This window comes from Balaenoptera musculus, chromosome 16, assembly GCF_009873245.2.
Source record: "Balaenoptera musculus isolate JJ_BM4_2016_0621 chromosome 16, mBalMus1.pri.v3, whole genome shotgun sequence".
In the NCBI taxonomy this organism is placed as follows: domain Eukaryota; kingdom Metazoa; phylum Chordata; class Mammalia; order Artiodactyla; family Balaenopteridae; genus Balaenoptera; species Balaenoptera musculus.
In genome coordinates, this window is record NC_045800.1 from 74494585 (window position 1) to 74519436 (window position 24852).

At 39.1% G+C, this 24852-nt stretch overlaps 1 long non-coding RNA gene and 1 other non-coding gene across 2 annotated transcripts in view; both read left to right on the forward strand.

The window, feature by feature from the left end:
- LOC118882442 overlaps window positions 1-24852 on the forward strand; it is a 418725-nt gene that overhangs the window by 335361 nt on the left and 58512 nt on the right. Inside the window, exon 3 of the long non-coding RNA XR_005016769.1 lies at window positions 7804-7893. This is a non-coding gene — a long non-coding RNA (uncharacterized LOC118882442). The remainder of the gene's footprint in view (window positions 1-7803; window positions 7894-24852) is intronic.
- LOC118883143 lies at window positions 6378-6484 on the forward strand. The gene has a single exon (XR_005016934.1). It is a non-coding gene; the product is annotated as a U6 spliceosomal RNA (small nuclear RNA).

The window sequence follows — 24852 nt, forward strand, 5'->3', positions numbered from 1 at the left end:
AGATAAACAATTTAACAATATCAGGAAAACAGTACAAGAACAAAATGAGAAGTTCAACAAAGAGATAAAAAAGGACCAAACAGAAATCTTGAAGCTGGTGAATTAATGACTGAATCTAAGAATTCAATAGAGAGCTTCAACAGTAGGCTTGATGAATCAGAAGAAAGAATCAGTGAACAAGAAAACAGACCAATTGAAATTATCCAATCAGAGGAGCAAAAGGAAAAAATGAAAAGGAATAAAGCCTACTGTACATATGTGACACCATTAAAAGAAAAAAAGTTTTGCATCATTGGGGTCCCAGAAGGAAGAAAGAGGAATTAGTAGAAAGCTTATTTGAATAAATAAGGGCTAATAACTTCCCAAATCTGGGGAGAGATATATATTTCCAAGTTCATGAAGCTAATTGGTCACCACAAAATTTCAATCCAAACAATCCTTTCCAAGACACATTATAATAAAACTGTCAAAAATCAAAGGTGAAGAATTTAAAAAGCAGCAAGAGAAAAAAAATTCTCTGATAAAGGGAACCCCCATAAGGCTAAACCCTAACTTATCAGAAGGAAGGAAATAACAAAGATGAGAGCAAGCAGTAATAAAATAGAGATCAGAAAAACAACAGAAAAGATTAATGAAACTAAGAGTTGATTTTTGAAAAGAGAAACAAAATTGACAAACTTTAGCTAGACTAAGGGAAAAAAAAGACTCAAATAAAATCAGAAATGAAAGAATAGACATTACAACTCATGCCACAGAAATACAAAGGATCATAAGAAACTACTATGCCAGGGAGGGGAGGGGTGGGGGAGGGATTGATTGGGAGTTTGGGATTAGCAGAAGCAAACTATTTTATATATATATATATATATATATATATATATATATATATATATATGTGTATGTGTATATATATGTATATATATTATAATGGATAAACAACAAGGTCCTACTGTTCCCTGAATAAAGTACAGGGAACTTTATTCAATATCCCGTGATAAACCATAACGGAGAAGGATACACACACACACACACACACACAAGTGTGTGTGTGTGTGTGTGTGTGTGTGTGTGTGTGTATAATTGAATCACTTTGCTGTACAGCAGAAGTTAACATAGTAAATCACCTATACTTCAATGAAATAAATTTTTTTAAAAAAAGAAACTATTATGAACAATTTTATGCCAAGAAAATGGACAACCTAGAAGAAATAGAAAAATTACTAGAAACATACAACCTACCAAGACTAAATAATGAAAAAACAGAGAATTGGAACAGACCAATAATAAGTGAGGAGATTGAATCAGTAATCAAAAACCTCCCAACAAAAAAAAGGACCAGATGTTTTCGATAGTGAATTCAACCAACATTTTTTTAAATTAATTAATTTATTTATTTATGTCTGTGTTGGGTCTTCGTTTCTGTGTGAGGGCTTTCTCTAGTTGTGGCAAGTGGGGGCCACTCTTCATCGCGGTGCGCGGGCCTCTCACTATCACGGCCTCTCTTGTTGCGGAGCACAGGCTCCAGATGCGCAGGCTCAGTAATTGTGGCTCACGGGCCCAGCTGCTCTGCAGCATGTGGGATCTTCCCAGACCAGGGCTTGAACCCGTGTCCCTTGCATTGGCAGGCGGATTCTCAACCACTGCGCCACCAGGGAAGCCCCCAACCAACATTTAAAAACTTAACATCAATCCTTCTAAAACTCTTCCCCAAAATTGAGGAGAAGGAGGGAACACTCCCAAACTCATTCTAGGAGGCCAGCTTTACATTGATACCAAAGCCAGATAAGGACACTGCAAGAAAAGAAAACTATACACCAATATTCCTGATGAATAAAGATGCAAACATTCTCAAAAAATATTAACAAACTGAATTCAACAGCACATTATAAAGATCATACACCATGATTAAGGGGGATTTATCCCATGGATGCAAAGATAGTTCAACATCTACAAATCAATCAATATTCCACCACATTAGTAAAAAGAAAGGTAAAAGTCATATGATCATCTCAGCAGATGCAGAGAAAACATTTGACAAAATTGAACATCCTCTTGGGACTTCCCTGGTGGTCCAGTGGTAAAGAATCCACCTTACAATGCAGGGGACGTGGGTTCGATCCCTGGTCAGGGAACTAAGATCCGACATGCTGTGGGGCAACTAAGCCCACGTGCCACAACTACTGAGCTCGCATGCCTCAACTAGAGCCCACATGCTGCAAACTACAGAGCCCACACGCTCTGGAACCCACGCACCACAGCTTCAGAGCCCATGCGCCCCAGAGCCTGCGCGCCACAACTAGAGAAGAGAAAACCCACATGCCACAACTAGAGAGAAGCCCGTGCACCACAACAGAGAGCCCATGCGCTGCAGTGAAAGACCCCACATGCCTCAACAAAGATCCTGCATGCCACAACTAAGACCTGACACAGCCAAAAATAAATAAAATAATTTTTTTAAAAAAATTGAACATCCCCGCAATAAAAACTCTCTACACTAGGTATAGAAGGAACATATTTCAACATAATAAAAGCTTTGGGCAAACCCACAGCTAACATCATACTCAGTGGTAAAATGTTTAAAGCTTTTCCTCTAAGATCAGGAACAAGAAAAGAATATCCATTCTCACCACTCCTGTTCAGCATAGTACTGGAAGTCCTAGCTAGAGCAATCAGGCAAGAAAAAGAAATAAAAAGCATCCAAATCAAAGAGGAAGAAGTAAAATTTTCTTTATTTGCAAATTATATGATCTTATATATAGAAAATCTTAAAAGCGTCACCAAAAAATGTTAGAACTAATCAATGAGTTCAGTAAAGTTGCAGGATACAAAATCAGCATACAGAAATCACTTGCATTTCTACACACTAACAATAAAGCATCTGAAAGAGAAATAAAAACAATCCCCATTCACAATAATATAAAAAATAATGGAATACTTAGGAATAAATTTAGCAAAGGAGGTGAGAGATCTGTACACTGAAAACCATGAGACTTTGATGAAAGAAATTAAATAAGACACAAAAAATGGAAAGATATTCTGTACTCAAGGATTGGCAGAATTAATATTGTTAAAAATGGCCATACTACCCAAAGCCGTCTATAGAGTTAATGCAATCCCTATCAAAATTCTAATGGCATTTTTCACAGAAATAGAAAAAAAGATCCTAAAATTAGTATGAAACCACAGAAAACCCTGAATAGTCAAAGCAATCATAAGAAAGAAGAAAATACTGGAAACATTACACTTCCTAATTTCAAAGCTATAGTAATCCAAACAGTATGGTACTGGCATAAAAATAGACATATAGACCAAATGGACCAGAAGAGAGAACCAGAAATAAATCCTAGCATATACAGTCCACTAATATTTCCCAAGGAAGCCATGAATACTCAATGGGTGAAGGATAGTCTCTTCAATAAATAGTTCTGGGAAAATTGGATAACCGCATGTAGAAGAAAGAAATTGAACCCCTTACACCACTCACAAAAATTAACTTGAAATGGATTAAATACTTAAGCATAAGACTTGAAACAATAAAACTCCTACAAGAAAACATAAGAAAAACCTTCTTGACATTGGTTTTGGCAGAAATTTTTTGTATGTAACACCAAAAGCACAAGCAACAAAAGCAAAAATTAATAAGTGGAACTACATCAAATTTCTGCACAGCAAAAGAAATGCTTCTTTTCAACAAAATGAACACTAACAAAATGAAAAGGAAACCTGTGGAATGGGAGAAAATATTTGCAAATCATATCTAATAAGGGGTTAATATCTAAATAAAGTTCTCATACACCTCAATAGCAGAAAAAAATCTGATTAAAAATGGGCAGAGGAACTGAGTAGACATTTTTCCAAAGAAGACAAGACCTACAAATGGCCAACAGATACATGAAAAGAAGGTCAACATCATTCATCAACAGAGAAATGCAAGTCAAAACCACAATGAGCTATCACCACATTCCTGTTAGAATGGCTGTCACTGAAAAGACAGAAGATAAGTGTTGGTGAGGATGTGGAGAAAAGGAAACCCTTGTGCACTGTTGGTGGGAAAGTAAATTATTGCAGCCACTATGGAACACAGTATGGAGGTTTCTCAAGAAATTAAAAATAGAACTACCACTGTATGATCCAGTGATTCCACTTCTGGGTATGTATCCAAAGGAAGTGAAAACAGGACCTTGAAGGGATATCTTCACTCCCATGTTCATTGGAGCATTACTCACACAGTAGCCAAGATATGGAAACAACCTAAGTGTCCCTCAAGGGATGAGTTGATAAAGAAGTTGTAGTATACATATACACAATGGAAAAATATTCACTGATGAGAAAGAAGGAAATGCTACTATTTGAGATAATATGAATGGACCTTGAGAACATTATGCTAAGAGAAATAAGTCAGAGAAAGACAAATGCTGCATGGTAACACTTACGTGGAATCTAAAAAAGCCAAACTCATAGAAACAGAGAGTAGAGTGGTGGTTACCAAGGGCTGAGAGGTAGGAGAAATGGGGAGATTTTGGTCAAGAGTACTGTTTTATGCCGGTCTCAGCCTATCAGTAACTAGTGTTGTTGCTGGACCCTTGTGGTTCTTATCATGATTGTAAGATGCCCTCAGCAATAACCAACAGGAAACTTTGGAAAAAAGGTTTATTATTCAAAGGTTCTGGAAATTACACAGCACACCTCGGGCCGCACAGTGAAGTCAGGGGTAGAGAAAGAGAGGCAGCAGGCCTAGGGTTCTGCTTTTATTGGGATCAAGTATGGGGACCTAGGGTTTCAAGGGCCTTCTTTTTATTGGTGAATTTAAAACACAGAATGGGAATTTAAAACGTGGGAAGAGAATAAACAAGCAGCCCAAATGGTCAGTTATTGAAATCAATCAAGATCTCTGAAACCAGCTGTCACATCCTCTCAATGACCTCCTCCAACAGGTAAGATGGATGTAAAAGAGTATTTTGGTGTTATGGAATAGTTCTTTATCTGATTGTGGCAGTGTCTGTTACAATTCATAGAAATGTATATTCCCCCCAAAAAGTCAGTTTTATTATATAATAATTTTTAATGAAAAATAAAGTGCAGGCTTTGCAGACAGACTTCCTAGGTTTGAATCACGTACTAGCTCTTTATCTTGAGATATGTTACTTAATCTCCCTATTTCCTAATTTCCTCATAAAAATAATGGGAATAATAGTGACAGCAACCTCATAGGTTTGAAGTGAACATTAAATGGGGTAAAACATATAAGCATTTAGAACAACCCCTGGTATATAGTAAGTGCTCAATAAATATTAGCAATCATTATTAGTACACATATACATTATGTGGGATTGTTTTATGCTGTGTAATTTTAAAAGAGTATTTTCAACAATTCAGGTGTTCCTTAGTTGATGAGTAGATAAACAAATGTGGTCTAGCAATACAATGAAATAGTATTCAGAAGTAAAAAGGAAGTAAATACTGACCCAAGCTACAATATGGGCAAACCTTGAAAACATTATGCTAAGTGAAAGAAGCCAGACACGAAAGGTCACATATTGTATGATTCCACTTATATGAAATGTCCCTAATAGGCAAATAAGTAGAGACTTAAAGTCAATTAGTGATTGCCAGGGGATGGGAGAAAGGGAATTGGGACTGACTGCTAATAGGTATGGGATTTTTTTTTGGAATGACAGAAATGTTCTGGAATAGATCACGGTGATGGTTGCTCAACTCTGTAAATATACTAAAAACCACTGAATTGTATACTTTAAAGTGTGAACTTTATAGTATGTGAATTATGTCTCAATAAAGCTGTTATTTTTTTATATATATATACAATTTTTGCTTGTGGCCTTTTTTCAAGTTTATTTATTTATTTTTGGCTGTGTCGGGTCTTCGTTTCTGTGCGAGGGCTTTCTCTAGTTGCGGCAAGCGGGGGCCACTCTTCATCGTGGTGCGCGGGCCTTTCACTATCGCGACCTCTCTTGTTGCGGAGCACAGGCTCCAGACGTGCAGGCTCAGTAGTTGTGGCTCACGGGCCCAGCTGCTCTGCGGCATGTGGGATCTTCCCAGACCAGGGCTCGAACCCGTGTCCCCTGCATTGGCAGGCAGATTCTCAACCACTGCGCCACCAGGGAAGCCCAAGCTGTTATTTTTTTAAATCTCTGAAACAGAGGAGCCTGGGGCAGTTGGGGGCAGCTCAGCCTGGCTCTTTATCTAGTCATGTGGCTGGCAAGGTGTTTATAAGAGATAGCTGTCTCTGAAGTGGATGCCTCTTTGAAGTGGCTCCCTTGGCAATCAAAGCTTAAGTCAGACACTCGCATCACAAAAAGAAAAACCAACTGTCAGGGCTTATGCTACAGGTACAAACTGTCCGTCACAAGATAAATAAGGTGCTCTCTTCAGCAGCACATATACTAAAATTGGAATGATACAGAGAAGATTAGCATGGCCCCTGCACGAGGATGACACGCACATTCATGAAGCGTTCCATATTTTTCATCCACATTTGTCAGATTCAGAATCCCAGTATTTTCTAGTGTACCTTGACTATTAATTAAAAATTGTTAAAATAAATGATTTTATGGCATTATAATATGTTAGTAATTTGTTAGTTTATATCAGATATTTATGATAACTCTAATATCTTGATGGCTGTTGTAAATCATGTAGAAATTAAATTTGAGTTATAAATTACCCCTTTGCAAATTCAGTTGTGGATATTATAAATCTATAAAATATAAATTCATGTAAGTAATAAACTAACGCTACCTTAATATGCATATGGAAAGAGTTAAATAATAAATTTCTTAGAACTAAAAAAAAAAAAAATTGAATAAGTTCGAAGGGATCTAATGTACAGCATGGTGATTATCGTTAATAACACTGTATTATATACCTGAACGTTGCTAAGACAGTAAGTCTTAAATGTTCTCATCACAAAAAAGAAATGGTAATGACGTGATGGAAGTGTTAACTAACGCTATGGTGGTAATCATTTTGCAATATATAAGTATATCAAATCAACACACTGAACACCTTAAACTTACACAACGTTAATGTTAATTATATCTCAGTAAAGCTGGAAGAGATATTTTTAATTAAAAAAAATCACTGTTTTATAAATTAGCTCATTTTATTCTCACAACAACTTTATGAGAAAGACACCATTACTATCCCTGTTTTATAGGTAAGGAAACTAAGGTCAGAGAATTTGAATAACTTGCCCAAGGTCATACATACTAAAAAGGGAAAGAAATGGGATTCAAACCCAGGAAGTCTGACTCCAGAAACCATACTCTCAACACATTCTACTGTTCTGTTTTCAAATATTCTGGAACTAAGTGCTTTTCAGAACTTTAGACTTTGTAGCCAGACAATGTCAAAACTCCAAAATGGCATTGATAAGCCCTTAAAGGAAAACATGCCTGACCAGAATCCTAGGGATGAGAGAGGTGACTCATCATTCCTAAGTAACTGAGTGGGAAAGATGCCGAAACTTCTTGAAACACTATAATACACATCCCCCACTGTGACACCTCACCTCACCTAATACCTCTTGCTGAAACCCCAGAAGTTAAGGGCAGGCACCTGGAAAAGCCTCAAGGGACCTAGGGAAGTCTGGCTTCCAGTGTTGAGACAGACTCTACTTCCAACACGAGTAGCTGCCCCCCTTTAGGACCACCATACCTGCTGCTTCCTGGCCTTAGATCTGAGAGGTAGGAAAAACATATAAAATCTTCATACGCTGAGCACACACTTCATAGGGAGAAGCAAAGTTCAGATCAAAACAGCTGACTTGGCTTTCTTATTTTCCAGAGCTGCCTAAAATGTATCTCATGAGGAATTCAGCCATCTCTGAAGGACTTCTTTGGGAAGAGAGTGTGAGTCAAGACCTCCAGAAGCCAGGTAGGGTGATCCACCATCTTGGTTTGCCAGGGACTGGGGGACTTCTAGGGACACGGACTTCGATTGCTAAAACCAGGACAGTTGATCACCCTTCACTCTTGTTAGGTTCAGCAAGGACCCCTAGGATTCTTCTTCATTCCAGCGCATTCCATTCATGCCAGGCTGTGCTACTCACAGATACAGAGGCATCCAGTCATGCAAATGTGTTTTCTGACGGTGAGCATTTTATTTTGACTCCCCCTTCAGCTATTACTGCTGTAACCCCAGCACCCATTTCCTTAGAATGGCTGCTTTATTCACTGAGCTGGGCTGCTTAAATAAGATGGGATTATTTTCACTAGTTGGTGCCTCCCAGCCAGAGGGGATGTAAAGCTTCCTGGCTTGTTTAGAATTTAACCCCATCTCCTTGAGCTGCTGACTCTCTGAACTCGTCACCAGATAGGCTGCTATCAACCTGAGATAAAGATGCCAGACATGAATAATGATGCATTTCACCATTTTAAAACTTCTCAGTTACAAAGCAGTAGCTGGAACTGACCCCAATGAAGAGTTTTGACTAATTGTTTTTCATTAAGTTTTTCAATCCCTTACATAGTCAGCTTCTCAGAAGCATGTGTCTTGTGGGCAGGACCACCCAATGTTCCCTTGGAAACCTGAAGATGGGGTACCTTAGTGCATGAGCATTTAGAGTGCAGTCAGTCCCATTTAAAATTCCCCATTGTAAGTAAAGCTAAGCATGTAGTGACAGGCACAGCCCCTGCCTATAAGAGCTGGTGCAGTCTAATTAAGGAACTGCACACACACACCCTCCTGCAAGCCCCAGGGATTACAGATGTCAGGAGCTGTTAGACAGAAACTCATTTCTGACAGAGGAGGAGGGGAACCAGGTGTGAGTTCAAGCACCAAGGTCTCTGCCAACTGCAGCAGTTCCCTTCCAAATTGACCTCCTGGCTTTGTGTCTTCTACACTTTGGGAAGGCATCTGGATGCCCTGGGGTTGTCCCATGTGGAGGACTGAGTGACTCAGCCTTGGAAGGTGTGTGCAACCCCCCACCATCTCCTCTACTCTGCTCACATCCACCCATGCAGTTCAGCCCCAGGGACTTTGCCGCTCTTCCGTCTGGCAAAGGTGCCTGCCAGAGCCCCGTGGTCTCTGATTATACTAATAAGATCCATCCCTGAACAGATGGGCCACCTCACTTACAATGGACTTCATATCTGGCCAAGATAGGCCATTATCTGTCTAATGAGCAATCTAGCAAAGGAGGTTGAACATGCAAGCATCATTCTTCATTTAATCATCCAAGCTGTTGGCTCATAGGCCATGGACTGTCAGGCAGGCTGCGTTGGGCCTTAGTATACGTAAAGGTGTGGGCAGGGGAAGAGCCTCTCAGAGACCAACCAGGGCACCAGATGGAGTTAGATAGCATTACATGCATTTAGATTGTGAAGGCTCCCAATCTCTTATGAACAAAGAGCAGGCTGCCCAGCTCCCACCTGAGAGATGCCATGATAGACGGAATGTCTAGGAAATAGCAATTTTCATGCTGATGAGAGCAGTGTTTGTTCATTTTTATTGTCGGCTGCAGTCATTCTTTTTTTTTTTATTTTAATTTTATTGGAGTATAGTTGATTTACAATGTTGTGTTAGTTTCAGGTCTACAGCAAAGTGATTCAGTTACACATATACATATATTCATTCTTTTTTAGATTCTTTTCTCATATAGGTTATCACAGAATACTGAGTAGAGTTCCCTGTGCTATACAGTAGGTCCTTGTTGGTTATCTATCTTACATGCAGTAGTGTGTGTATGTTCATCCCACACTCCTGATTTATCCCTCCCCCCAGTGTTTCCCCTTGGGTAACCATAAGTTTGTTTTCGATATCTGTAAGTCTGTTTCTGTTTTGTAAATAAGTTCATGTGTATCATTTTTTAAAAATTAGATTCCCCATATAAGTGATATCACATGATATTTGTCTTTCTCTGTCTGACTTACTTCACTTCCTGTGATAATCTCTAGGTCCATCCATGTTGCTGCAAATGGCATTATTTCATTCTTTTTATGGCTGAGTAATATTCCATTGTATATAGGTACCACATCTTCTTTATCCATTCCTCTGTCGATGGGCATTTAGGTTGCTTCCATGTCTTGGCTGTTGTAAACAGTGCTTCAGTGAACATTGGGGTGCATGTATCCTTTCAGATTATGGTTTTATCTGGATATATGCCCAGGAGTGGGTGTGCTGGATTATATGGTAGCTCTATTTTTAGTTTTTTCAGGAACCTCCATACTGTTCTCCATAGTGGCTGTACCAATTTACATTCCCACCAACAGTATAGGAAGGTTCCCTTTTCTCCACAGCCTCTCCAGCATTTATTGTTTGTAGACAGTCATTCTTAAATTTTAGCTTTCAGAAGATCACTTGGAAGGATTTTAAAACACAAAGTAGGTCCAGGTGTGGGACCAGAGAATTTGCATTTTTAACACATTCACATGTGGTGACCATGGGTTCCAGAACCACACTTTAAAAGGCATGGGTCTACAGGAAATAATCCATATAGCAATAAGTTCCTTCTGCAGACCCAGCCCACATAGAAATTGTTGTGAAGTGTCATATACCAACACACCCAGATAGTTGTTGGAAAAAGAGGGATGGAAACTCACAACCAACATTCAATCAACTAACTACAAAGTACTTATTCCACAGCTACCATGTGTAAAACTAGGTCCTAAATTCTGTAAAGATTAAAAAGAAATGTCAAATTTAAATTGGAAAAATCTTTCTAGAGGTCATTTAGTCAATATATATAAAAAGCCTTAAAGCTTGCCACTTTTCCACCAAGCAATTCTGTCTAGGAATTTATCACAAGAAAATAATTTAACATGCTGACACAGATTAAACTAAGGAAATGTTTACTGAAGCTTTTTTAAAGTGAAAAGGTGAAAATCTAAATGATCAACAAACATAAATGTAAATAACTAACAGATACATTATATTCTCTCTCATGCACAACCTCTCTCTCTCTCTCTCTCTCTGTCTCTGTCTCTCTCTCCCTCTCCCTCCCACCCTCCCTCCCTCTCTCTCTCTCTGTCTCTCATACACACACACACACACACACACACACACACACACATATACACATGCACAGGCACACTTCCTCCCATGTTTCTCTGGACCAATGGTTCTCAAAATGCCTCGTCACATTTTGAGATTTGTAAAGGTCTTCACTTGTCACAGCTCAGGAGAAGGAGTGCCACTAGCATCTAGTGAGTAGAAGCCAGGGGTGCTGCTAAGTATCCCACAATGCACAGGATGGCTGTCACAACAAAGAGTCGTCTGGCCCAAAGCATCAATAGTGCCGACCGTGAGAAACCCTATCTAGCCTCACTTGCCAGAGGATCCTAGCAGAGCCACATTGACTGTGATGACTATTTCATAGAATCAGGCCCCCGCTGCAGAGTGAAGGACTCTAGTCCCCTCAGAGTCTCATGCTGTTATTTCTGTGTCTCAGGGACTGTCTCCAGTGAATTCATGCGTGGTTCATGTAGGCTTTCTCCCTCAGCTTCTGCCCGCGTTGTGGCAGCTCAGAGAGAAATCTCTTGGGAGTGGCCACTCACCTCGCACAGCTGCTCAGACCCCCCCCAGGGGGTGATGATGAGGCCCAGTGCACCACCGTCTGGTGCCCCCATAGCTGGCTGGTGCTGTCCTCAGTGTCAACACTGCCATAGCTCTGTGGAGTCTAGTTACCCGGAAACCGAAGCACTGCCATTGGTCGGTCTCGCGCAACACCCTATGAGAGGAGTTCCTTTGGCTTCTGCCTGCAGCCGCTCTCCAATACAAGCCCGTGGGGCCTGGCCAGCAGATGAAGACCTGGAAGAAGACTGCGTTATCCTCTCATATCTCAGGTACCTGAGCCAACCACTTTTCTCCTCCTGTGGACAAAATTCTGCAAGCAAATAAACATTTGCAAATCGATATACACACATGAAGAGTAAATACTGTGAGTTCAGAGAAAGAGACAATTATTCCAGTTGGCATTCTCCATGGCAGCCTGGAGAGTCCCCTCGCCACCAGCCACATGGGCCAAGCTAATTCCCATTCCTTTGCCTTAGCTTATCCTCCAACAGAAGATCTCCCTACCTCCTTTCTGCCTATGTAAATCTTGCTGTCTTTTAAGACCTGGTTCTCATCTCCTCCAGGAAGTTTTCAAAATCAGCTTGAATGATTTTCGCTGTAGGTAGTAGAATGTTTAAAACCATTAGTGGTCTTATTATTTCACATAAAAAGAAGCATGAAACTAGAGAGTTCCCTAGTTGAGCAATTCAACAATGCAGTGGCTTCTCTCCAATTCTCTTGATTTTGTCTCATGATCACAATATGGCTGTCACAGCATCTTATCATCATGAAAATATCAAAAGACAGGAAGTAAACAAGAGGTTCCCTGCCTCTCCCTTGCCTGGGGTATAAAAAGGAATTTGATTAGAAGCCTTTTTCTTTCTTGTCAGAGAGGAAATTCTTTCCCACAAGTCCCCAACAGATTTATCTTTATATTTCATTGCCCAAAACTAAGCCAGTCATTGAGATGATTGTGATTGCTTCAGACATACCATGGGTCACTCCTTGGGCCTGGAGGAGGGACCCATCTTACCTTAGTGCATTGCTGCTCGATGAAAAGAAAAGCACAGGTGCTTTGGGAGTACACAGAAGGAGACTGGCCAGGCCCTTTAGAATGCAGAGTAGGACCATACTATCTTGGATGCTACACATAGTAGGAGCAGAATTATTTGAACCTATTGATGACAAAACATATCAAGAGAGATACATATTTAAGACCACCAAGTTCTACTTTCTTTCCCATCATTGACCATGCAAGAAGCTCAGTGAAAGGTGCCACAACAGAGAGAATATTGAGAGTTAACATTGAGTTAGTATTGAGAATAGTGAGAGTTAACAAACTTAGATTTGAGTTCCAATCCTGGCACTGATGAATGACCTTAGACAAGTCATCTACTCTCTCTGAGTCTTAATTTTTGTCACTTCTGGCAGTCTGTTATTCTCAAATACAGAAAATGGCACCTTGGGAAAGCTGGAAGCTGAAAACAAAAGTGTCTCTCATGGGCTGCCTCCCACTCAATCCTTCACCCTTCCTCAGCCTCCTCCATAATGGGATATTACCATGAACCACGGTCATGTCTATTCAGAGTTCCAGCAGAAGCTGGACACTCAACATTGAAACACTGAATCCTGGCCCTTAGGAACATTGAACATAGCAGCAAGGGCCAGCCAAGAGTAGAAGTATTTAGAATTTCAAAGTCACCAAACTCAAGAAAAGGATTCTATTCAGGGCATTGGGATTTTTTTTTAAAGACTTCATCTTTCTTAGAGTAGTTTTAGGTTCACAACAAAATCGATAGGAAGGTGAGAGATTTCCCATATCCCTCCTGCCCTCACACATGAAGAGCCTCCCTGATCATCAAGATCCCTCACCAGAATGGCGCATTTGTTATTAATGATAAGCCTACATTGACATGTCGTCATTACCCAAAGTCTACCAATTACCTTAGAGTTTACTTTGCTGTTGTACATTCTGTGGGTTTGGAAAAATATATAATGACATGTATTCATCATTATAATATCATATAAAGTATTTTTACTGCCCTAAAGATGCTCTGTGCTCCACCTGTGTATCACTCTTGCCTCTCCCCCACCTCTGGCAACCACTGATCTTTTTATGGTTCCATAGTTTTGACTTTTCCAGAAAGTCATATAGTTGGAATCATATAGTATGTAGCCTTTTCAAATTGGCTTATTTCACTGAGTAATATGCATTTAAGTTTCCTACATGTCTTTTCATGGCTATAGCTCTTTTTTATGAGAACTGTTAGGATTTACTCTCCTAATAACTTTCATATATATATCATACAGTGGTGATGACTGTAGTTATCACATTGTACATTACATGCCTAGTACTTATTTACTAGTACTGGGGGGATCTTATAACTGAAAGTTTGTACGTTTTGACCACCTTCCTTCAATTCCCACTCCTCCAACCCCTGCCTCTGGTAGCCATAAATCTCATCTCTTTTGCTACGAGTTCTTAAAATTTTAATTAGATTCTACATGTAAGTGAGACCATACAATATTTGTCTTTCTCTGTCTGACTTATTTCACTTAGCGTAATGCACTAAAGCTTCTTCCATGTTGTTGCAAATGACGGGATTTCCTCATTTTGTAGCTGAATAATATTTCATTGTATGTCTAAAACAATTTCTTAATCCATTTATCCATCACTGGACACTTAGGTTGCTTCCATGTAATGGCTGTTGTAAATAATGCTGCTATGAAGATGGGGATGTAAATATCTTTTTGAGTTAGCTTTCTTTTCCTTTGGACATATTCCCAGAAGTGGGATTTCTGGATTATATGGTAGTTTTATTTTTAACTTTTGAGGATCCTCCATACTGTTTTTCATAGCAGCTGCACTAGTTTACAATCCCACTAACAGTGCACAAGGGTTCATTTTTCTCCACATCCTCGCAAGCAATTTTTTTCTCTTGTCTTTTTGATGATGGACATTCTAATAGGCATGAGGTGATATCTCATTGTGGTTTTGACTGGCATTTCCCTAATTACTAGTGATGGTGAGCATCTTTTCATGTATCTGTGAACTAGTCACGTATCTTCTTTGGAAAAATGTTGTTTAGGTTTTTTTACCCTATTTTAATTGAATTATTTGGTTTTTTGCTGATGTTATTTGAGTTCTTTATATATTTTGGTTATTAATCTCTTATAAGATATGTGATTTCCTATGCTTTTGTTGCTTGTGCTTTAAGAAGTCATATGCAAAAAAATCATTGCCAAGATCCATGTCAAGGAGCTTTTTTCCTATATTTTCTTCTGGGAGTTTCATGGTTTCAGTTTCAGGTCTTATATTTAAGTCTTTAATCCATTTTGAGCTAATTTTTGTGAGTTTCATTTTTTGACATATGAATATCCAATTTTGAGGACCATTTATTTATTAAAGTCTTTTTTCCATTGAGAATCCTTGGATTCCTTGTCAAATATTAGTTGATGTATGTTTGGGTTTATTTTTGGGTTCTCAATCCTGTTCCATTGATTTATTTGTCTGTTTTTATCCAGGACCATACTCTTTTGATTACTATACCTGAAGAGCATAGCTTGACATCAAGAAGAGTGATGCCTCCTGCTTTGTTCTTTTTCAGGATTGCTTTGGCTGTTCTGGGTCTCTGTGGTTCTATATGTAATTTAGGATTGTTTCTTCTACTTATGCAGAGTATGCCATTGGAATCTCAATAGGGATTACATCGAATCCATAGGTGGCTTTGGGTAATATGGACATTTTAACAATATTAATTCTTCCAATTCATGAACACAGTATACCTTTCCATTTTTGTGTTTTCTTTGATTTCTTTCATCCGTGTCTTGTAACTTTCAGAGTAGAGATATTTTGCCTCCTTGGTTAAATTTATTCCTAAGTATTTTTGTTTGTTTGTTTTTGATGCTGTTGTAAATGGGATCAATTTCTTTATTTCTTTTGCAGAAATTTCATTCTTAGTGTATAGAAACATTACTGATTTTTGTAGTTAATTTTGTATCCTGCAACTTTACTGAATCTTTTGATTAGATATACAGTAGTCCCTCCTCATTCACAGTATCACTTTCTGTGGTTTCAGTTAACCACAGTCAACCATGGTCTTAAATATTAAATGGAAAATTCCAGAAACAAATAATTCATAAATTATAAATTGTGCACTGCTCTGAGTAATGTGATGAAGTCTTGTGCCATCTCTCTCTGTCCTACCTGGGACAGTATCCTGCCCTTTGTCCAGTGTATCCATTCTGTAGACACAATCCACCCATTAGTACGTGAATAGGGAAAAAAAAGCATAATAAGTATACTTAGGGTTCAGTACAATCAGGCATCCACTAAGGGTCATGGAACATATCCCCTACAAATAATGGTGGGGGGACTACTATAACAGCTTTTGGTGGAGTCTTGGGGATTTTCTATATATAAAATCATATCATCTGCAAATAGAGACAATTTTATTTCTTCCTTTCTAATTCTGATGGATTTTCTTTCTTTTTCTAGTCTGATTGCTTTGGCTAGAACTTCCAGTACTGTGTTGAATAGGAGTGGTGAGAGAGTGGGCAACCTTGTCTTGTTCCTGATGTTAGAGGAAAAGCTTTCTATCTTCCTTCATTGAGGATGATGTTAGCTGTGGGCTTCTCATATATGGCCTTAATTATACTGAGATATGTTCCTTCTATACCTAATTTGTTAAGTGTTTTTATCATGAATGGATATTGAATTTTGTCAAATGTTCTTTCTGCTCTATTGAGATGATCATATGATTCTTTTCCTTCACTGTATTAATGTGATGAAACACACTGATTGACTTGTGAATGTGGAAACATCCTTTCATCCCAGGGGTAAATCCCACTGTATCATAGTGAATGATCCTTTTAATGTGCTAATGAATTTTGTTTGCATGTATTTTGTTGAGAATTTTTGCATCTATATTTATCAGAGATATTGGCCTGTAGTTTTCTTTTCTAGTTGTGTCATTTTCTGCTTTTGGTATCATGATAATGCTGGCCTTGTAAAATGAGTTTGGGAGTGTTCCTTCCTCTTTGATTTTTTTTTGGAAGAGTTTGAGAAAGATTGGTGTTAATTCTTCTTTAAATGTTTGGTAAAATTCACCAGTGAAGCCATCTGGTCATGGGATTTTCTTTCTTGGGAGGTTTTTGATTACTGATGAAACCTCCTACTAGTAATTCTATTCAGATTTTCTATTTCTTCCTGATTCAGGCTTAGTAAATTGTATGTTCCTAAGAATTTTTCCATTTGTTCTAGGTTGTCCAGTTTGTTGGCATATAGTTGTTTGTAATAGCTTCTTATGATCCTTTGTATTTCTGTGGTATCTGTTGTAATGTCTCCTTTTTTATTTATAATTTTGTTGATTTGGGTCCTCTCTCTTATTTCCTTGGTTAGTCTAGCTAAAGGTTGGTCAATTTTCCTTATATTTTCAGAGAACCAATTCTTAGTTTTATTAACATTTTCTAATGTTTTCCTGTTCTCTATTTCCTTTATTTCTGCTCTAATCGTTATTATTTTTTTCCTTCTGCCAACTTTGGGCTCAGTGTGTTCTTTTTCTAGTTCCTTAAGGAGTAGAGTTAAGTTGTTTATTTGGGATAATTTTTGCTTCTTTTTTTCCCACATTTTCTTTTTTTTATTTTATTTTTTTGGAGTATAGTTGATTTACAATGCTGTGTTAGTTTCAGGTGTACAGCAAAGTGATTCAGTTATACATATACATATATTCATTTTCAGATTCTTTTCCAATATTGGTTATTACAGAATATTGAGTAGAATTCCCTGTGCTATACAGTAGGTCCTTGTTGGTTATCTACTTTATATACAGTAGTGTGTATATGTTAATCCCATACTCCTGCTTTATCCCTCCTGCTCAACATTTCCCCTTTGGTAACTGTAAGTTTTCAAAATCTGTGCGTCTATTTCTGTTTGTAAATAAGTTCATTTGTATCATTTTTTAAATTAGATTCCACATAAGAGTGATATATTTGTTTATCCCTGTCTGACTTACTTCACCTAGTGTGATAATCTCTAGATCCATCCATGTTGCTGCAAATGGCATTATTTCATTCTTTTTTATGGCTGAGTAATATTCCATTGTATATATGTACCGCATCTTCGTTATCCATTCCTCTCGATGGACACTTGGGTTGGTTCTGTGTCCTGGCTATTGTAAACAGTGCTGCGGTGAACTCTGGAGTGCATATATCTGTTTGAAATATGGTTTTCTCTGGATATATACCCAGGAGTGGGATTGCTGGATCATACTGTAGTTCCATTTTTAGTTTTTTAAGGAACCTGCATACTGTTCTCCATAGTGATTGTACCAATTAACAGTCCTACCACTGGTGTAGGAAGGTTCCCTTTTCTCCACACCCTCTCCAGCATCTATTGTTTGTAGATATCTTGATGATGGCCATTCTGACTGGTGTGAGGTGATATCTCATTTGTAGTTTTGATTTGCATTTCTCTAATAATTAGCGATGTTGAGCATCTTTTCATGTGCCTCTTGGCCATCTGTATGTCTTCTTTGGAGAAATGTCTATTTAGATCTTCTGCCCATTTTTTGATTGGGTTATTTGTTTTTTTGATAATGAGCTGCATGAACTGTTTGTATATTTTGGAGATTAATCCCTTGTCAGTTGCTTCTTTTGCAAATATTTTCTCCCATTCTGTGGGTTATCTTTTCATTTTATTTATGGTTTCCTTTGCTGTGCAAAACCTTGTAAGTTTAATTAGTTTATTTTTTGTTTTTATTTTCATTGCTCTAGGAGGTGGATCCAAAAATATATTGCTGTGATTTATGTCAAAGTGTTCTGCCTATGTTTTCCTCTAAGAGTTTTATAGAGTCTGGCCTTACATTTAAGACTTTAATACATTTTGACTTTGTTTTTGTGTATGGTGTTAGAGAATGTTCTAATTTCATTCTTTTACATGTGGCTGTCCAGTTTTACCAGCACCACTTATTGAAGAGACTGTCTTTTCTCAATTGTGTATTCTTGCCTCCGTTGTCGTGGATTAATTGACTAGAGGTGTGTGGGTTTATTTCCGGGCTTTCTATCCTATTCCATTGATCTATCCTCCAGCTCTGTTTTTCTTTCTCAGGATTGCTTTGGCTATTTGGGGTCTTTTGTGTTTCCATACAAATGTTTAAAAATTTTGTTCTAGTTCTGTGAAAAATGGCACTGGTAATTTGATAGGGATTGCATTGAATCTGTAGATTGCCTTGGGTAGTATAGTCACTTTGACAGTATTGATTCTTCCAATCCAAGAATTTGGTATATCGCTCCATCTGTTTGTATCTCTTCGATTTCTTTCATCAGCGTCTTATAGTTTTCAGAGTATAGGTCTTTTGCCTCCTTAGGGAGATTTATTCTTAGGTATTTTATTCTTTTTGATGCAGTGGTAAAGAGGATTGTTTCCTTAATTTCTCTGTCTGATTGTTCATTGCTAGTGTATAGGAATGCAAGAGATTTCTATGTATTAATTTTGTATCCTGCAACTTTATCGAATTCGTTGATGAGCTCTAATAGTTTTCTGGTAGCATCTTTAGGATTTTTTATGTATAGTATCATGTCATCTGCAAACAGTGGCAGTTTTAGTTCTTCTTTTCCAGTTTGTATTCCTTTTATTTCTTTTTCTTCTCTGATTGCTGTGCCTAGGACTTCCAAAACTATGTTGAATAAAAGTGGAGACAGTGGATATCCTTGGCTTTTTCCTGAACTTAGAAGGAATGCTTTCAGCTTTTCACCATTGAGAATGATGTCAGCAGTGTGTTTCTCATATATGGCCTTCATTATGTTGAGGTAAGTTCCATCTATGCCCACTTCCTGGAGAGTTTTTGTCATAAATGAGTGTTCAGTTTTGTCAAAAGCTTTTCTGCATCTATTGAGATGACCATGTGGTTTTTATTCTTCAGTTTGTTAATGTGGTGTATCACACTGATTGATTTACATATGTTGAAGGGTCCTTGCATCCCTGGGGTAAATCCTACTTGATCATGGTGTATGATCCTTTTAATGTATTGTTGGATTTGGTTTGCTAGTATTTTGTTGAGAATTTTTGCATCTACGTTCATCTGTGATATTGGCCTGTAATTTTCTTTTTTTGTGGTATCTTTGTCTGGTTTTGCTATCAGGGTGATGGCGGCCTCATAGAATGATTTTGGGGGTGTTCCTTTCTCTGCAACTTTTTGGAAGAATTTCAGAAGAATAGCTGTTAACTCTTCTCTAAATGTTTGATAGACTTTGCCCGTGAAGCCATCTAGTCCTGACTTCTGTTGGAAGTATTTTAATTACTGTTTCAATTTCAGTAGTTGTGATTGTTCTGTTCAGATTTTCTGTGTCTTCCTGGTTCAGTCTTGGAAGTTTGCATCTTTCTAAGAATTTGTCCGTTTCTTCTGTGTTGTCCATCTTATTGGCATATAGTTGTTTGTAGTAGTCTCTTATGACCCTTTGTATTTTTGTGGTGTCCATTGTAACTTCTCCTTTTTCATTTCTTATTTTATTGATTTGACCCCTCTCCCTTTTTTTCTTGATGAGTCTGGCTAAAGGTTTATCAATTTTGTTTATCTTTTCAAAGAACCAGCTTTTAGTTTCATTGTTCTTTTCTATTGTTTTCTTTGTCTCTATTTCATTTATTTCTGCTCTGATCTTTATGATTTCTTTCCTTCTACTAACTTTGGGTTTTGTTTGTTCTTCTTTTTCTAGGTGCTTTAGGTGTAAGGTTAGGTTGTTTATTTGAGATTTTTCTTGTTTCCTGAGGTACGATTGTATAGCTATAAACTTCCTTCTTAGAACTACTTTTGCTGCATCCCATAGGTTTTGGATCATCATGTTTTCATTGCCACTTGTCTCTAGGTATTTTTTTTATTTCCTCTTTAATTTCTTCAGTGATTCATTGGTTGTTTATTAGCCTCCACATGTTTGTGTTTTTTACCATTTTTTTTCTTTTAATTGATTTCTAATCTCATAGCATTGTGGTCAGAAAAGATGCTTACTATGATTTCAGTTTTCTTAAATTTACTGAGGCTTGATTTGTAGCCCAAGATGTGATCTATCCTGGAGAATGTTCCGTGTGCACTTGAGAAGAAAGTGTATTCTGCTGCTTTTGGATGGAGTGCTCTATAAATATCAATTATGTTCATTTGGTCTAATGTGTCATTTAAGGCCTGTGTTTCCTTTTTGATTTTCTGTCTAGATGATCTGTCCATTGATGAAAGTGGGGAGTTTAAGTCCCCCACTATTATTGTGTTACTGTTGATTTCTCCTTTTATGGCTGTTAGCATTTGCCTTATATATTGAGGTACTCCTATGTTGGGTGCATATATATTTTCAGTTGTTATATCTTCTTCTTGGATTGATCCATTGATCATTATGTACTGTCCTTTGTCTCTTCTAACAGTCTGTATTTTAAAGTCTACTTTATCTGATATTGCCACTCCAGCTTTCTTTTGATTTCCATATGCATGGAATACCTTTTTTCATCTCCTCACTTTCAATCTGTATGTGTCCCTAGACCTGTAGTGGGTCTCTTGTGAACAGCATGTATATGGGTCTTATTTTTTTATCCATTCAGCCAGTCTGTGTCTTTTGGTTGGTGCATTTAATCCATTTACATTTAAGGTAATTATCGATGTGTATGTTCTTACTGCCGTTGTGTTACTTGTTTTGGATTTGTTTTTGTAGATCTTTTTTCTTCCCTTCCTCTTTTGTTCTCTTCTCTTGTGATGTGATGACTATCTTTAGTGTTGTGTTTGGATTGCTTTTTCTTTGTTGTGTGTGTATGTATTGTAGATTTTTGGTTTGCGATTACCGTGAGGTTATGATATAGCAGTCGCTATATATACAAGATTGTTTTAAGTTGCTGATCTCTTAATTTCCAATGCATTTCCAATATCCTGCATTTATACTCTCCTCTTCTCACAATTGCTGGTTTTGATATCATATTTGTGAGTGAATGATTTCCTACCTTTACTTTATGTTTGCTTTTACTGGTGAGCTTTCTCATTCATAATTTTCTTGTTTCTAGTTGTGGGCTTTTCCTTTCTGCCTAGAGAAGTTCCTTCAGGATTCGTTGTAAAGCTGGTTTTGTGGTGGTGAATTCTCTAGGCTTTAGCTTGTCTGTAAAGCTTTTGATTTCTCCATTGAATCTGAATGAAAGCCTTCCTGGGTAGAATATTCTTGGTTGTAGGTTTTTCCCTTTCATCACTTGAAATGTATCATGCCACTCCCTTCTGGCCTGCAGAGTTTCTGCTGAAAAATCAGCCAGTCATCTTATGGGGATTCCCTTGTATGTTATTTGTTGCTTTTAATATTTTTTTCTTTGTCTTTAACTTTTGTCAGTTTGGTTTATATGTGTCTTGGTGTGTTCTTCCTTGGGTTCATCCTGTACGGGATTCTCTGCACTTCCTGGACTTGAATGAGTGTTTCCTTTCTCATGTTGGAAGTTTTCAGCTATAATATCTTCAAATATATATTTTCTCAGGCCCTTTTCTTTCTCTTCTCCTTCTGGGACCCCTATAATGCAAATGTCATTGTGTCTTATATTGTCCCAGAGGTCTCTGAGACTGTCCTCATTTCTTTTCATTCTTTTTATTCTGGTACACAGCAGTGATTTCCACCATGCTCTCTTCCAGCTCACTTATCCGTTCTTCTGCCTCATTTATTCTGCTGTTCATTTCTTCTAGTGTATTTTTCATTTCAGTTATTGTATTGTTCTGCTCTGTTTGTTCTTTCTATCTTCTAGGTCTTTGTTAAACATTTCTTGTATCTTCTCACTCTGTGCCTCCATTCTTTTTCCGAGATCTTGGATCATCTTTACTATCATTACTCTAAATTCTTTTTCAGGTAGATTGCCTATCTCTACTTCACTTAGTTGTTCTTGTGGGTTTTTATCTTGTTCCTTCTTCTGGAAAATATTTCTCTGCCATCTCATTTTGTCTAACTTTCTCTGTGGTCTCCTTTCTGCAGCCTGCAGGATCATAGCTCCTGTTGCTTCTGGTTTCTGCCCCATGGTGGGTGAGATTGGTGCTGGGGCTTGTGCTGGCTTCCTGGTGGGAGGGACTGGTGCCTGCCCAATGGTGGGTGGAGCTGGGTCTTATCCCTCTGGTGGGCACAGCTGTGTCAAAGGGTGTGTTTAGAGGTGGCTGTGAGCTCAGTATGGCTTTAAGGCAGTCTGTGTGCTGATGGGTGGGGCTGTGTTGCTATCCTGCTGGTTGTTTGGCCTGCGGCGTTCCAGCACTAAAGCCTCCAGGCTATTGGGTAGGACCAGGTCTTGATGTCAAAATGGGAACCTTTGGGGGAGCTCACAGCTATCGATATTCCCTGGGGTCTCTGCCACCAGTGTCCTTGCCCCTACAGTGAGCCACAGCTGACCCCTGCCTCCACAGGAGACCCTCCAAGACCTGCAGGTAGGTCTGTCCCAGGCTCCTGTGGAGTTACTGCTTTGTGCTGGGTCCCAGTGCACATGAAAACTTGTGTGCACCCTCCAAGTGTGGAGTTCCTGTTGCCCCCAGTCCTGTGGAGCTCCTGCACTCAAGCCCCACTGGCCTTCAGTGCCAAACGATCTGGGGGTTCCTCCTCCTGATGCCAGACCCTCAGGCTGGGGAGCCTGACGTGGGGCTCAGAACTCTCACTTTTGTGGGAGAACCTCTGCAATATAATTATTTTCCAGTTTGTGGGTCACCCACCCAGCAGGTATGGGATTTGATTATGTTGCAAAAGCGTTCCTCCTACCATCTTGTTGTGGCTTCTTTGTCTCTGAATTTGAAATATCTTTTTTGGTAAGTTCCAGTCTTTTTGTCGATGGTTGCTCAGCAATTAGTTGTGATTTTGATGTTTTCATGAGAGGAGGTGAGCTCAAGTCCTTCTACTCCACCATCTTGTCCGGAATCAAGGGGCTGCTCTTAGTTTGGATGCTTGCTTCCAATTTCTCAGTGTGTGCTGGCCGTTATCCCCTTGATATGGGGTATGCAGGTGCAGTGGCCCTTGCGTGCCCCCAGGATGGTGGAGCCAGCACTTGGCACCTGCTCACAGGTCTCGTAGCAGCAGCTGCAGCCTGAGCAGTCCCGGGACAGTGGGGGCAGGGCTTGCCACCTGCTCGCAGATCTCTTAGGGACGGCTGCAGCCCACGCACTCCTGGGACAGTGGGGGCAGCGCTTGGTGCCTGTTCATGGGTCTCGTAGTGGTGGCAGCAGCCCGTGCCCACCTCTGGAGCCCACAATGGTGGCAGCAACTCGTGCCTGCCCCTGGAGCTCCTGTAGGCAGTGTCCTGTTGCCTGAGAGCACACACATGGGGAGGGAAGATCTTATGGTGGTCCCACCCCTCTCCTTGCACACCCACCATCAATGGCACTTTGCCTCTCTGGTGGGCCCAGGCTTCTTCTGAGTGCACCCTCAGTTCCTCAGGCTGTCTCTGCACAGCCAACCCTGGTCCTCTCCCCGGGTCTGATCTCTGACACCTAAGCTTCAGCACCCAGACCCCACCATCACCAATGGACTAGCGTCTCAGGCTGGGGCGTGCAGGGTGGTGGTGCTGACCTTCTGTGCAGTTACTCTCCATTTTGCCTTCCACAGACCAGTTGCTGTGCTCTCCTCCTAGGCTCCAAAGCTCCCCCTTCATCCAGGCTGATCTCCCCACCTGTGAGGTGCCTTCGCAGGATGCAGGAACCTTTCCTTCTTCAAAGCTCCCTCCCTGGGAGGAGGGCCCTGTCCTGATTCCTTTCTTTTACCTTTTCCTTTTGTCCTACCTGGTTACCTGGAGGTTTTCTTGCCCTTTTGGAAGTCTGAGGTCTTCTGCCAGCATTCACTAGATGTTCTGTGTGAATCCTTCCACTTGTAGATGTATTTTTAATGTTTTTGTGGGAGGAGGTGAGCTCCACATCCTACTCCTCCACCATCTTCATCCCGTCTTCCCATTTTTGCTTCTTAATGTAGGTTTATTGCTACAAACTTCTTTCTTAGAACTGCTTTTGCTATGTCACATAAGTTTTGGTATGTTGTGTTTCCATTTTCATTTGTCTCAATACTTTTTTATTTTCCTTTTAATTTCTTCTTTGATACATTGGTTGTTCAGAAGAGTGTTGTTTAATTTCCACGTATTTGTGAATTTTCCAGTTTTCCTCTTGCTATTAATTTCTAATCTCATATTGTTGTGGTCATAGAATATACTTGGTATGGTTTAAATCTTCTTGAATTTCCTAAGATTTGTTTTGTGGCCTAACATATGGTCTGTCCTAAAAAGTGTTTCATGTGTGCTTGAGAAGAATGTGTGTTCTGCCGTTGTCAGATAGATTGTTCTGAATATGTCTGTTAGGTCAGTTTCACCTGTAGTGTTGT